This window comes from Schistocerca americana, chromosome 3 (genome assembly GCF_021461395.2).
Source record: "Schistocerca americana isolate TAMUIC-IGC-003095 chromosome 3, iqSchAmer2.1, whole genome shotgun sequence".
Lineage (NCBI taxonomy): Eukaryota > Metazoa > Arthropoda > Insecta > Orthoptera > Acrididae > Schistocerca > Schistocerca americana.
Genome location: NC_060121.1, coordinates 113,579,480 through 113,595,049, shown reverse-complemented (window position 1 = coordinate 113,595,049; position 15,570 = coordinate 113,579,480). Strand labels below are relative to the sequence as shown.

General features: G+C 42.1%; 1 protein-coding gene across 1 annotated transcript in view; it reads left to right on the top strand.

Annotated features, from left to right (window-relative positions):
* Positions 1 to 15,570, top strand: part of LOC124605904 (coiled-coil and C2 domain-containing protein 2A) — a 348,984-nt gene that overhangs the window by 126,558 nt on the left and 206,856 nt on the right. The gene's annotated exons all lie outside the window — the stretch shown is intronic.

Sequence of the window (15,570 nt, the reverse complement as noted above, 5' to 3'; positions counted from 1 at the left end):
GAAAAATCTTCACTTTTGGGAAGAGATGGAAGTCTGACAGAGCCATATCAGGTGAATAAGGCAGGTGTGGCAACAATTCATACCTTACTTAGTTCATGTAATTTTGCCATGGCAACAGCACATGTGTGTGGGCGCGTGTTGTCTTGATGGAAGATGACATCCTTCCTTGCTAAACGTGGCCTTTTTTCGTATATCTTTTGTAGTAATTTGTCCAGGAGGTTATCACAGTACTCTCCAGTAATTGTTTGCCCCATGGGGAGATAATCTTCAAACATAATCCCCTTCGGATCCCAGAACACTGATGCCATGACAGCATTGTTTCCACTGCTTTGACTGTTGTTTTGTCTCTGGGGTATAGTAGTGCACCCAAGTTTCATCTGTGGTCACAAACCAGTGCAAAAAATCGTGTTTGTTTCTCCCTAAAAAGGACAAACATTGTTCCAAAATGTCCATTCTCATGCATTTTTTATCCAGCATCAAGAGTCGTGGCACCCATCTTGCAGAAAATTTTTTTTGTTTCTAATTCTTCAGTTAAATGTGATATAACCTTTCAGATCACATCTGGCAAGCGTGAGCAATTTCATGCACTTCCAATCGGTGATCCTCCATGACCATTCTGTGCACTTTTGCAATGATTTCTGGAGTAGTGACCCGTCTTGGCTGACCACTGCATGTATCATCATCAAAGTTCTCCCGACCAAATTTAAATTCATTTGTCCTCTTGGCAATAGTTGAATATGAAGGAGCAGAGTCCCCCAGTGTATTCTGGAAATTGGCATGAATGTCCTTTGCTTTCATACCTTTCTTTATGAAGTACTTAATCACTGCTTGAATCTCAATTTTTTCCATCTTCACAGATCACTACATTGGAACAACAACAGTGCCATGTGACCACCACAGCTGTCTTCCAAGAGCACTGACATGGCTCATGTTTACAGGCAACAGTCCAATGAATGTCACGTGAAAAACTCATCGTGCTAGCACTGATCTCTCATTGTGATTCGGAGAACTTTTCAAACCACCCTTGCACACTATTGCAGATAAAGAAAATGAGTGTTTCAACGATCACAACAGTGCTGTTCACACTATTCAATTGCAGTTGGTAATAATCAACCTGAGGGATGAAATGCATCACTATACCATGCAGGAAATCACTCCCCAACATGTCACAGTTGCTTCCTGCTGCTGTAGAGAAGTACCAGCCACTCACATAGCTGCCAAATACAGGAAAACTAAGTACAATAATCATCAATGGAGTGAGGCCACGACAGATGAAAATCCTCCATGGATGACAGCTACTAGGATACCAGGAAATCTCACTGATGGCCAATTATCCAGGTGCTAGTCTACTCAGGGACTTCTTTTTTGTGACATCAAATGTTTATTGTTACCAACTAAAGCAGATTGGTTCAAATGGCTCTGAGCACTATGCGACTTAACTTCTGAGGTCATAAGTCCCCTAGATCTTAGAACTATTTAAACCTAACTAAGCTAAGGACATCACACACATGTATTCCCGAGGCAGGATTCGAACCTGCGACCGTAACGGTCACGAGGTACCAGACTGTAGCGCCTAGAACCACTTGGCCACCTCGGCCGACAACTAAAGAAGACTATATATTCCATGATATGAAAGTGATCCTGCTGAAGGTTACATCTACATCTACATCTACATCCATACTCCGCAAGCCACCTGACGGTGTGTGGCGGAGGGTACCTTGAGTACCTCTATCGGTTCTCCCATCTATTCCAGTCTCGTATTGTTCGTGGAAAGAAGGATTGTCGGTATGCCTCTGTGTGGGCTCTAATCTCTCTGATTTTATCCTCATGGTCTCTTCGCGAGATATACGTAGGAGGGAGCAATATACTGCTTGACTCTTCGGTGAAGGTATGTTCTCGAAACTTTGACAAAAGCCCGTACCGAGCTACTGAGCGTCTCTCCTGCAGAGTCTTCCACTGGAGTTTATCTATCATCTCCGTAACGCTTTCGCGATTACTAAATGATCCTGTAACGAAGCGCGCTGCTCTCCGTTGGATCTTCTCTATATCTTCTATCAACCCTATCTGGTACGGATCCCACACTGCTGAGCAGTATTCAAGCAGTGGGCGAACAAGCGTACTGTAACCTACTTCCTTTGTTTTCGGATTGCATTTCCTTAGGATTCTTCCAATGAATCTCAGTCTGGCATCTGCTTTACTGACAATCAACTTTATATGATCATTCCATTTTAAATCACTCCTAATGCGTACTCCGAGATAATTTATGGTATTAACTGCTTCCAGTTGCTGACCTGCTATTTTGTAGCTAAATGATAAAGGATCTATCTTTCTGTGTATTCGCAGCACATTACACTTGTCTACATTGAGATTCAATTGCCATTCCCTGCACCATGCGTCAATTCGCTGCAGATCCTCCTGCATTTCAGTACAATTTTCCATTGTTACAACCTCTCGATACGCCACAGCATCATCCGCAAAAAGCCTCAGTGAACTTCCGATGTCATCCACAAGGTCATTTATGTATATTGTGAATAGCAACGGTCCTATGACACTCCCCTGCGGCACACCTGAAATCACTCTTACTTCGGAAGACTTCTCTCCATTGAGAATGACATGCTGCGTCCTGTTATCTAGGAACTCCTCAATCCAATCACACAATTGGTCTGATAGTCCATATGCTCTTACTTTGTTCATTAAACGACTGTGGGGAACTGTATCGAACGCCTTGCGGAAGTCAAGAAACACGGCATCTACCTGTGAACCCGTGTCTATGGCCCTCTGAGTCTCGTGGACGAATAGCGCGAGCTGGGTTTCACATGACCGTCTTTTTCGAAACCCATGCTGATTCCTACAGAGTAGATTTCTTGTCTCCAGAAAAGTCATTATACTCGAACACAATACGTGTTCCAAAATTCTACAACTGATCGACGTTAGAGATATAGGTCTATAGTTCTGCACATCTGCTCGACGTCCCTTCTTGAAAACGGGGATGACCTGTGCCCTTTTCCAATCCTTTGGAACGCTACGCTCTTCTAGAGACCTACGGTACACCGCTGCAAGAAGGGGGGCAAGTTCCTTCGCGTACTCTGGGTAAAATTGAACTGGTATCCCATCAGGTCCAGAGGCCTTTCCTCTTTTGAGCGATTTTAATTGTTTCTCTATCCCTCTGTTGTCTATTTTGATATCTACCATTTTGTCATCTGTGCGACAATCTAGAGAAGGAACTACAGTGCAATCTTCCTCTGTGAAACAACTTTGGAAAAAGACATTTAGTATTTTGGCCTTTAGTCTGTCATCCTCTGTTTCAGTACCATTTTGGTCACAGAGTGTCTGGACATTTTGTTTTGATCCACCTACCACTTTGACATAAGACCAAAATTTCTTAGGATTATCTGCCAAGTCAGTACATAGAACTTTACTTTCGAATTCATTGAACGCCTCTCGCATAGTCCTCCTCACACTACATTTCGCTTCGCGTAATTTTTGTTTGTCTGCAAGGCTTTGGCTATATTTATGTTTGCTGTGAAGTTCCCTTTGCTTCCGCAGCAGTTTTCTAACTCGATTGTTGTACCACGGTGGCTCTTTTCCATCCTGTATTACAAGAATAACTATCAACAACAGAACACAGCCCTTTGAAATCCTCATTTTAGCAGAATGAGTCATAATGTTGTCCTCAGGTGGGACTTATTGCAGGTTTCACAAGCCATCAGACTGTGGAAAATCAGAGCTCTAGATTGACTAAGCTATCCCAACAAGCAGTCATAACAAAGATTTCTCTGGGTGGTTGTTTGTGATTGGAGATGCTGTTATCACACCAGCATCAACAAGAAAAGTTCCAGTCATCCATCTACAGGGTAATTTTTTCCATCTTGTACAAATGCTAGGGACTGATTGATGAGGATACGGAACAAACAAGATCTAATGAATTTGTCTGGAAATGCGTGGTTTCCATGCTAGAGACCATTTATTCAATCATACGTTGTTACAGAGACTGTGGTATAATATGCGCTGTACCATGCACCCATAGTATGTGTTCAAAATTGTTCCCATGTGCCCCAACGCATGCATGTGCGTGCCGTAGCATGTTCTATCTCACATGTTCACATCCACCAAGCTGCATCCGAACAGTGTCAAAGGCAGTACGAATACACTGCTCCTCTGTCTCCACATCTGGAATGGACTCTGCATACATGATATTTTTGAGATGGCCCCTTAACCTGAAATTGCATGGTTTGAGATCTGGAGAACAAGCAGCTCATGCAAATGGACTCCCTCGTCCAATCCATCAACCAGCGAAGATACGATTGGGATGTGTCTGGACATTAATGGTGAAGTAGGCTGGAGCACCATGATGTAGCAACCACATAACCCTTGCCATCATCCACTTCTTCCATCAGGGGTGGCAAAGTCACCCCACAAGAAACACTGATAGTTGTGGCTTGTTAAGCGATGTGGAAGAAAGACTGGTCCCAAAATATGGTCGCCAATTACACCAGCCCACACATTCCGGCTGCACGAATGCTGATTATTCGCTGTCACCATACCATTGGGGTTTTGCAACTATCCCACAGATGACTGTTATGAAAGTTGAAGATAGCACTCTGCATAAAGGTCACCTCATCTGTGAATAGGATGGATAACACATATCCTGGAATCATGGTTGCTTTGTAAAGATACCAGTGACAAAACTGCTCCTGATGTGGAAAGTCTGTCGCTAATAAGCCTTGCACACACTGTAATTGATAAGGGCAATAACAATTGTCTTGGAGAATGTTCCACACAGATGTCTGGCTTGCCCTGTACTGGTGGTCAAAATGCCTGGTACTGACACAGCAATTGCCTTCCTCAGTGTTAATCATATTTTCCTCCAAGTTTAGTGTCTGAACATTTTGGGTACATCCTTCAAGATTTCCTGCTTCCTGAAACAATCCTGTCTCAGACAAATAGCAGGTGTGGTTGTTTTTGGTGGGGATAGATCTCCTGATACAACCTTGCTTCCCACTGCACATTGCCATTTGCCTTTGCATAAGTAAACACCATGTCGGCAAGCTCTCGATTCAAATATGGGTCTATTGTGTACTATGCTGTATTACATGCACTACAAGGTGAGTCAGCAAGAGAAGTGAACCGGAAATAACATTATGAATTACTATGGCAGGAGAGGGCACTAGGGAATGACATATGAGGAACAGTATTGCCCTCTAGGAGGAACCTATGCATACTGTAACTGTGGTTGTATGATACGACATGTATTAGATCGCAGCCTCTGTGACAAAGTATGATTGAATAAATGGTCTCTAGCATAGAAACCATACATTTCCAGACATAAGTTCAGTAGAACTTTTTTTCTATATCCTCTCTTTGATCAATACCTAGAGTTTGTACACAGTGGAAAAAATCACCATGTATATGCTCAGTTAAACTGTGAAGCTTTTGTTGATTGCAAAAAACTACACAGGCTCACAAAAGAAATATATGTACTAGTGATGATCATAAACATTGCAGGTGATCAAGGAGAACTTTGAATCACTAATTATCATGAGCAGCCACAACTCATCCCTAAAGGTGTGTGCAGAAGGGCATCCCAACAAGTCCAGGAAAGGTAGCTCAGTGCCATTGATGAAGAATCATGCTCCACTACCCATACAGATAAAATAGAGAAGGAAGCTACTATCAGACTTCCAATAGAGTCTGGCCTGACGAAGCAACAATGTCATTAGTATTTGCCATTCAACACCAATTTTCCGATGCTTTCAAATACAGAGGGAAAAGAAAATTCAGACCAAGCAGCCCATAGTAAAATACCATTCCAATACTGAGTATCGTCCACATATTAGCCAGCATGTGTGTAGAATGTCACCAGCTGACTGATGCATAATTTGGAAGGAAATGGAGAAGATGCTATGTGATCACAACTTTGATCTTCAGAGACTCCTTGGTCCTCTCTTGATGTCCTTGTTGAGCTGAATTGTGGCACATGGTGTTTCTGCATTGACTAGTGATGATTAAACAAAAGCATGAAAAAAAATCTCCACCCATCAATGCTCATTGATGACACTCTAGACTGCTTGAAAGGAGCAAAGTATTACTCAGTTACAGGCATTCAAACAGGCTATTGGAAAATCAAGGTTGATGAGGCTGACCAAATAGAGACTGCCTTCATAACATCTGAAAGTTTCTAAGAGTACAGAGTCATGCCATTTGGGCTGTGTAATACTCCAGTAACCTTCAGATGTATGATGGACAGCCTGTGTCACCACTTGAAATGGACAATGTGTCTCTTCTCTCTGCTTGACAATATTGTTTTTCTAAAATGTTTGAAGAACATCTTAACCAGCTGACAACTGTATTGAAGTATGTTCAGACTAAGGCCTCTTTATCACCCATGAAAATAGCAATTTTGGGGCATCTAGCGAATGGCAGTGAAGTCCACCCTGATCCAGTGGAAACAAGAACAGTCACAGTTTTTCTGACTCCTTGTCACATTCACAGTGGGAGAAGTTAGTCTTGTATCTATGTTTGTGTCACTCCCAAATCTTGATTCAGACTGCTATATGAGGCCCTGGTGTAATCCATGACTTCCTTTGTCAGCTTTCAAAGTCTGTGCTTTATTTAACACACAATCTGTATGGAATGTCACTGTATAGTCACTTTATTTGCCTCTGCTAACCCCCTTCTGGTTTCTACTGTTTCTTTCAGTTGGCTTATGTTGCTTGCATCTGCTGTCCCAAATATAGTTTTCAGTATTCTACCCAGTATCTATCCACCCCCTCTTCACCCTCCTGGATTTGTCAGCACCATTCCAATTATTTCCTGAATTTGCTCCTTCAGTTGTGCATATGTCCTGAGCAATTTCCTGTGCTCCTTCAACACCTCTGATAAACTGCTGCTACTAACTGCTAACTGTTGTATCCCTGAAAACATCTCTTTTGGTCTCCTAATTTTATTCCACAACTCCCACACATTAACCACTTAACTTAATGACTATCTGTAACTGGATGACACCATATCTGGTTTCCAGAAAACAAAACTTCTCCATCCAGCCAGTGATCTTGCAGTACCGCCACTTCACCCCCAGCAAAGAGGTACAGCACTGCCAAAACTAGCATTCCTCTTTTATGGCCCTTATAGCAGCCTGAGGACAGGGATCAATATCTCCTTCCCTCCCTCAGAAGCCTAGTTTATCTGAACAGCACACCATACATAACACACTAGCAATAAAACCTACCCTAAAACAAACATATAACATTGTCTAAAACCACTTTAGTGTCCTATACTACATACAAAAGAAAAATATTCCAAAATTACACAATCACAGTACACATTGTCCATGGCTTCATTGCAAACCTAGTGTGAGGTACTTGAAACCCTCACTCCTGTTGCTCATCCTTCCAGTTCCTCTTCTTATACCTTTTCCTTGCCTTCTCTAGTACCCCCCCCCCCCCCCCATGAAATTGCCTACGGTGCACCCTTGAATGGTCCCAGGCACCCAGTATCACATTTACTGCAGATTTAGTTTCAGTTACTTGGTACTGGTCCTGGTGCCACGTTACGAACTTCTTTGCCTTTCCCTTCAGAGTTTATGAACCATGCCAGCTTGACAACATCACCCACTGGCTTAATCTGTACTGAGGTAATATTCCCACTCACTTCACTGCCTCCTCCTGCTTCTCCAGAGCCTTAGTATTTGCTCACAGGATCTTCCTCCATACTTCCCTCACCATTCTTGTAATCTCCTGGACCGTCTCTCTTTTCCTACCTCCCTTCTGGCTAATCATGTTGAATGGCAGTGGCATATTTTTTTATGTACACCGGCTCAAATGGTAAAGATTGTGTGTTATTGTGTACTTTGGAGTTTTATCTGCTCATTATGAAGGCTAGATATGACCACCTTGTCAGTTTACTGGATGGGTCCTTCAAACCTAGTAACAACCTCAAAGCAGTATAGTGTTTCACTACCTTGAATTTCTTACCATACAAGCTACACCTGTAGTATGTTACTCCCCATGTCAAGCTAGACATCTCTCTCTCCATTGTGAAATAATTCCTTTTCACTGTGTTCACCTGTCTTGATGCAAGGGCAATAGGACGTTCCTCATGCCCCACTTTCTGACTTAAAACATGCCCACACATCACATTCTTTTTGAAGAACATTAATACATTTTTAACTCAATAAATGCTCCCAACATACCTCCATTCATACAAACTTAACATTCATTTTCAACAATTGTATAATTGGGTTTGCAATATCTGCAAACCCTGTCATTAACTCCCTGTAAAAATTCATGACACAGAAAGAATTGTAATGCCTTGATTGCTCATGGTACTGGAAAATCTTGCACTGCTTTCACTAACCTAGGATCAGTTCTTACACCATCCTTATTAATGTTATAGTCCAAGTAGCCAACTTTCTCCAGTGCAAAGTAACATTTTTCCATTCTGAGTGTCAAATGGGCTGCTCGTAATCTCTTGAACACCTCCATTAGACATTGTCTATGCCCTTGCATATCTCTTGAAAAGCAATTATGTCATCAAGACACTCTAAGACAGCACTCTGTTCAGCAACCACTGGAATGTTTCTGGAGCACTCTTCAACCAAAAAGGCATCATTCTGTCCCCAGAGTGTAGCATATACCATTTTTGGTTTATCCTCCAGAGCCACTTCCAACTGGTTGTACCCACTCCTAAGATACACTGTCAAGAAGTACTGGCTTTGCACTAGGTCATCTATTATCTCTGTGATGTTCAGAATTGGGTAGGTGTCCATCATAGTGTTCCTATTCAAGTGGCAGTAATCGCACAAAATTGCTACTTCTCTGAGCCATCTGTAGACTTCTTGGGCACAGCAACGGTTGCTGCTCCCCCAGCAGCTACTACTCTCTTCTACTATACCATCAGCCAGTTGTTGATTTATGAAGTCCTCTAAAACTGGTTACAGCCATCATACCATTCTGTATGGTCTTCAATACACCAAAGCTTCATTTCCTGTCAGAATCCTGCGTTCAATTATTGGTGTGGAAGGCAAAGGCTCTTGCAGGCAAAACAGATCCAGAAATTCTAGCAACGGATTCTCCATATGTGTCCTGTCTGTGCCCTATAAATGCTTCAACACTAGCAGTATCCTGTGCCCTTTTGTAGCCTACACCATCTGTGTGGCAGTCTTCCTCATCCAGAATCTGTAGAATATCCAATAATGTTCCCTTCAACAACTTAACTTCCTCAGCACCAAAATTATCCCCATTGATCGGTACTACTCTGCCTTCATCCACCTCTTGTACATGTACAGTACTGTATTTCATCAAACAACATGCTATATCCAATAATCTATTACCTTCCAGCACTTCTGCTACATGCAGTATATCAAAAGAGAAGGCAGGGTCCACATTCACCCATAGCAACTTTCTGGTGCCTCCTGACAGACAGTCATGTGAATCAAACCACAATGTTATTGCTTACAGTTGACCTTAGACATTCCTTGTGGCAAATCAACATTGGCAACAGTTTCCCCTAGCCTGAATGTCATACCACTAGTTTCCACTATTCAACATCAAAGGTCGATTAGGACATAATGTTGATACAGGAAGTCTCACCCTAGGATCTAGCCCTCACTTACACAAGACACTACTACCACAAATTGCTTAGACTGAATATATGAGAAAAGATACCACCACAACTGTATCTTGAGAATGTCTTTATTGTCTCACATGACTTGCTTCGGCAGCACATTACTGCCATTCACAGGTCCCACCACTGCCAAAAGAGTATTATAATTCCTTGGCATGTTTATTGTGGAGTTCTTGTTACTAGTACACATTGGCTAGCTTTCCTCAGGAGTCTCTCCTCAACACCATGTTGTCTCCAGTGATTGGACTCTGAGGAAAGCTAGCCCATGTGTAGTAGTAACGAGGGCTCTATGATAAATGTGGCAGGGAATTCTAATACTCTTTTGGCAGTGGTGAAACCCGAGGATGGCAGTAATGTGCCACTGAAACTAGTTGTGTGAAACAATAAAGACATTCTAGAGGCCGGCCGGGGTGGCCGAGCGGTTCTAGGCGCTTCAGTCTGGAACTGCGTGACTGCTACGGTCACAGGTTCGAATCCTGCCTGGAGCGTAAATGTGTGTGGTGTCCTTAAGTTAGTTAGGTTTAAGTAGTTCTAAGTTCTAGGGGACTGATGACCTCAGAAGTTAAGTCCCATAGTGCTCAGAGCCATTTGAACCAACATTCTAGAGCTACAGCAGTGGGGGTACTTTTTCTCATCTATATCATCAGCTGAAGTCCCTCATCCATGAAATAGGATGGACATCCATAAATTGCTTAAACTTGGTTGCCTCCAATGAAAAATTCATCAGTGCTGACCCAAATGATTGTATATCATTATTCCCTATCCATCACAAATTCCGATATGCTGGGTTCCTTCATTTCCTACCTACTAACTCCCTTAAAGCCACTGACACACGCAGCCCTGTGTTCAACAGAGCCCTATATTTCCTACCACTTATCACACCGACTGTAGCACAGTCTGCCTCTGCATTCGTCTTCAGCCAGAGGCTCTGGAGTTCCCTCTTGAGTTTAATGCATATTTCTTACCACCCAGAGCACCTCTTCCATTTCCCCCACACCCCTGCTGTTGGTCCGTATTGTCCCTACTATTATCTCTCTTAAACCATCTGGAGTCCAGAGCATCTCTATTACTGCTCTGTGGCTGGTAGCATTGCCTTTGCACATGTTCTGCATGACCACTATTACATTCGATGCAAACATGCTTCTCTAATCCCTTACACCATCAACACATTAGTCTCCTCATACTCCAATGCCCACATAACTGCTGTGTCCCAGTGCACACCCTCCTTGACATCACTCATGTCAAACCTCTCAGCATCGAGCCCACGTTGCTCACCATCTTGTAACAGTACTTTGTTCACCTCCTCACTCTGCGTTAACTCTTAAGTATGTACATGCAGTTTCTTAACCATATCCAAAAAATTCTCAACCACTTTGTTATACCTCTTCAAAACCATAATCAAGTGCTTATGGAAAAACTGTGCAATATTCTGTCTCCTATACCTTTATTCTAGCCTCTGCCTTAGTTGGTCAAAAGTTTGCAGATTGCATAGTGTCTCCATGCACCACTGAAATGATTTGCATCCCTTGTCAGGTATAACTTTGCTATCTGTAACAACTGTTCAGCAGACCAACCTCTGACGTGTGTGTGTGTGTGTGTGTGTGTGTGTGTGTGTGTGTGTGTGTGTTTTCACTCTACCTCAACAAAGGATAACTCCAAAAGCTAGCATGTTTTCTTTCTTTTGTTGTTGTTGTGGTCTTCAGTCCAGAGACTGGTTTGATGCAGCTCTCCATGCTACTCTATCCTGTGCAAGGTTCTTCATCTCCCAGTACCTCCTGCAACCTACATCCTTCTGCAACTGTTTAGTGTATTTATCTGTTAGTCTCCCTCTGCAATTTTTACCCTCCACGCAGCCCTCCAATACCAAATTGGTGATCTCTTGCTGCCTCAGAATATGCCCTACCAACCAATCCCTTCTTCTAGTCAAGTTGTGCATCAAATTTCTCTTCTCTCCAATTTTACTCAATATCAATACCTCGTCATTAGTTACGTGATCCACCCATTTAATCTTCAGTATCCATCTGTAGCACCACATTTTGAAAGCTAATATTCTCTTCCTGTCTAAACTATTTATCATCCACATGTTTCACTTCCATACATGATAACACTCTATACAAATACTTTCAGAAAAGACTTCCTGGCATTTAAATCTATATTCGATGTTAACTAATTTCTCTTCTTCATAAACGCTTTCCTTGCCATAGCCAGTTTACATTTTATATCCTCTCTACTTCGACTATCATCAGTTATTTTGCTCTCCAAATAGCAAAACTCATTTACTACTTTAAGCCTCTCATTTCCTAATCTAATTCCCTCAGCATCACCCAATTTAATTCGACTACATTCCATTATCCTCATTTTGCTTCTGTTGATGTTCATCTTATATCCTCCTTTCAAGACGTTGTCCATTCCGTTCAGCTGCTTTTCCAGCTCCTATGCTGCCTCTGACAGAATTACAATGTCATCGGTGAACCTCAAAGTTTTTATTTCTTCTTCATGGATTTTAATTCCACTCCAAATTTTTGTTTTGTTTCCTTTACTGCTTGCCAATATACAGATTGAATAACATTGAGGAGAGGCTACAACCATGTCTCACTCTCTTCCCAACCACTGCTTCCCTTTCATGTCCCTTGACTCTTATAACTGCCATCTGTTTCTGTACAAATTGTAAATAGCCTTTTGCTTCCTGTATTTTACTCCTGCCACCTTCAGAATTTGAAAGAGAGTATTCCAGTCAACATTGTCAATAGCTTTCTCTAAGTCTACAAATGCTAGAAACGTAGGTTTGCCTTTCCTTAATCTACTTTCTAAGACAAGGTGTAGGGTCAGTATTGCCTCACGTGTTCGAACATTTCTACGGAATCCAAACTGATCTTGCCCGAGGTCGGCTTCTACCAGTTTTTCCATTCCTCTGTAAAGAATTCATGTTAGTATTTTGCTGCAGTGGCTTATTAAACTGATAGTTCGGTAATTTTCACATCTGTCAACACCTGCTTTCTTTGGGATTTGAATTATTATATTGGTCTTGAAGTCTGAGGGTATTTCTCCTGTCTCATATATCTTGCTCACCAGATGGTAGAATTTTGTCAGGACTGGCTCTCCCAAGGCTATCAGTAGTTCTAATGGAATGTTGTCTACTCCTGGGGCCTTGTTTTGACTTAGGTCTTTCAGTGCTCTGTCAAACTCTTCACGCAGTGTCGTATCTCCCATTTCATCTTCATCTACATTCTCTTCCATTTCTATAATATTGTCCTTAAGAACATCGCCGTTGTATAGACCCTCTATGTACTCCTTCCACCTTTCTGCTTTCCCTTCTTTGCTTAGAACTGGGTTTCCATCTGAGCTCTTGATATTCATGCAAGTGGTTCTCTTTTCTCCAAAGATCTCTTTAATTTTCCTGTAGGCAGTATCTATCCCCTAGTGAGATAAGCCTCTGCATCCTTACATTTGTCCTCTAGCCATCCCTGCTTAGCCATTGTGCACTTCCTGTTGATCTCATTTTTGAGACGTTTGTATTCCTTTTCGCCTGCTTCATTTACTGCATTTTTATATTTTCTCCTTTCATCAATTAAATTCAATATTTCTTCTGTTACCCAAGGATTTCTACTAGCCCTCATCTTTTTACCTACTTGATCCTCTGCTACCTTCACTGGTTCGTCTCTCAAAGCTACCCATTCTTCTTTTACTGTATTTCTTTCCCCCATTCCTGTCAATCGTTCCCTAATGCTCTCCCTGAAGCTCTCTACAACCTCTGGTTCTTTCAGTTTATTCAGGTCCCATCTCCTCAAATTCTCACCTTTTTGCAGTTTTTTCAGTTTTAATCTACAGTTCATAACCAATAGATTGTGGTCAGAGTCCACATCTGCCCCTGGAAAAGTCTTACAATTTAAAACCTGGTTCCTAAATCTCTGTCTTACCATTATATAATGTATCTGAAAACTGTCAGTATCTCCAGGCTTCGTCCATGTATACGACCTTCTTTTATGATTGTTGAACCAAGTGTTAGCTATGATTAAGTTATGCTCTGTGCAAAATTCTACCAGGTGGCTTCCTCTTTAAGTTCTTCCCCCCAATCCATATTCACCTACTACGTTTCCTTCTCCCCCTTTTCCTGCTATCGAATTCCAGTCACCCATGACTATTAAATTTCATCATACATTTCTTCAATCTCTTCATCTGTGGAGCTAGTTGGCATATAAACTTGTACTACTGTGGTAGGCGTGGGCTTCGTATCTATCTTGGTGACAATAATGCATTCACTATACTGTTTATAGTAGCTTACCCACACTCCTATATTTTATTCATTATTAAACCTACTCCTGCATTACCCCTATTTGATTTTGTATTTATAACCTTGTATTCACCTGACAAAAAGTCTTGTTCCTCCTGCCACCGAACATCACTAAGTCCCACTATATCTATCTTTAACCTATCCATTTCCCTTTTTAAATTTTCTAACCTCCCTGCCCGATTAAGGGATCTGACATTCCACACTCCGATCCGTAGAATGACAGTTTTCTTTTTTTTATGTGTTCCTATTTACAACTCAGTGCCTCTGCTTTTCAGTGAGTGGCCCCTTTAATCCTAAAGTATTTTCATTCTACAAGAACTTCCCTTAAACATTTAGAACAAAGCCATATGTAGGCCTATGACCCGAGATCTGCCAGAAATCCCAACACATTTTCAGACATGCTATCAGAGAAAGGAGAAACAAGGTTAGCAACTGACGCATCCACTCAAAGAGCCTGTGATCTTTCTCTGCCACCTTATTGTCTGCAATCACTTTATCAGCCCTTAACTGAGCCACCTGATTCACCAATGACTGTATAGCCACTTCTCTGGTGACACTTTGTATTTACAATTTTGTCACTGCTTTCTCCTTATTCGTCTTTATGATTCAAAATTAATGCCTCAAAACAACACAAAACAATGTTCTACTAATAACTCAGATAGAAAAGGTAGTCATGGAGCACTCTATCAACCTATTTCTTTCGCCTAATCATGAGCCACCTCAACTCTGCATTGCCTGGCCATGTGTCCAAAATGATTACGTAAAGCAAACAATTGCTACAGACTTGCCACAAGGGCAGAATGCCCAAGCAAATTACACTTCATAGAATGAAAACAATTCATCTCCAGAATTCCCCTGAAACTGTATAAATCCACTGGTTCCTATGGTTTCATAAAGGTAACCCTCATACAGTCATGCCTCTGAAGCTTCAATCCCATGACTATGACCACACAAAAACAAAAATAGTATCACTCACCCCGAAATGAAGACACTGTAGGCTTTGGTTCGAACATTGTAGTGCATGGGTACCATACCCGCTACTGTGAAAACACTGTTGACATCAGTACATGATGGAGTGAGGCAGTCACACCTCTCTCTTCTGTCCCTGAGCAGCACTGACATATGGGCTGCAGCTTCTGCACTAGCTGCTGAACTTGTGCCCTGCATTGCTAATGACAGGCCTGTAGAAGACTAGCAACCCTTAGAGGTCACAGCCATTGATGTCTACTTTCCTCAAGATCGTAGAGGCCTGATCACCCCTCTCCCCACTCGCATCACCGTTATGGCACGTGAAGATGGTTATGTGCGGGGTGCAGGACATAGTGCTGGTGGCAAGCTCAGCCTGGTCTCGAACCCATGACTTCTGCTAGTGGTGCCCAGTCATCTCACTGTCCGGCATAGCTCTGGCATGGTGGTGGTGCTTCCCATTTCCAGTGCTGAGGACTGATCCGTGGCTCAAAATCTTGACTTCTATATATGCCTCTGGCACGCATTTGCTTCACTAGTACCCAACAACTAGTCATATTACCAATAACAAGAGACCTGCCCTGGTGTGGTGACATTGTCCTGCTGGCTATATAGTTATCACTGTGTAGTACAATTTACTGCTGCACCTGACTGTCCTTGTTTTGCAGTCCACTTGTGTACCTGTTATT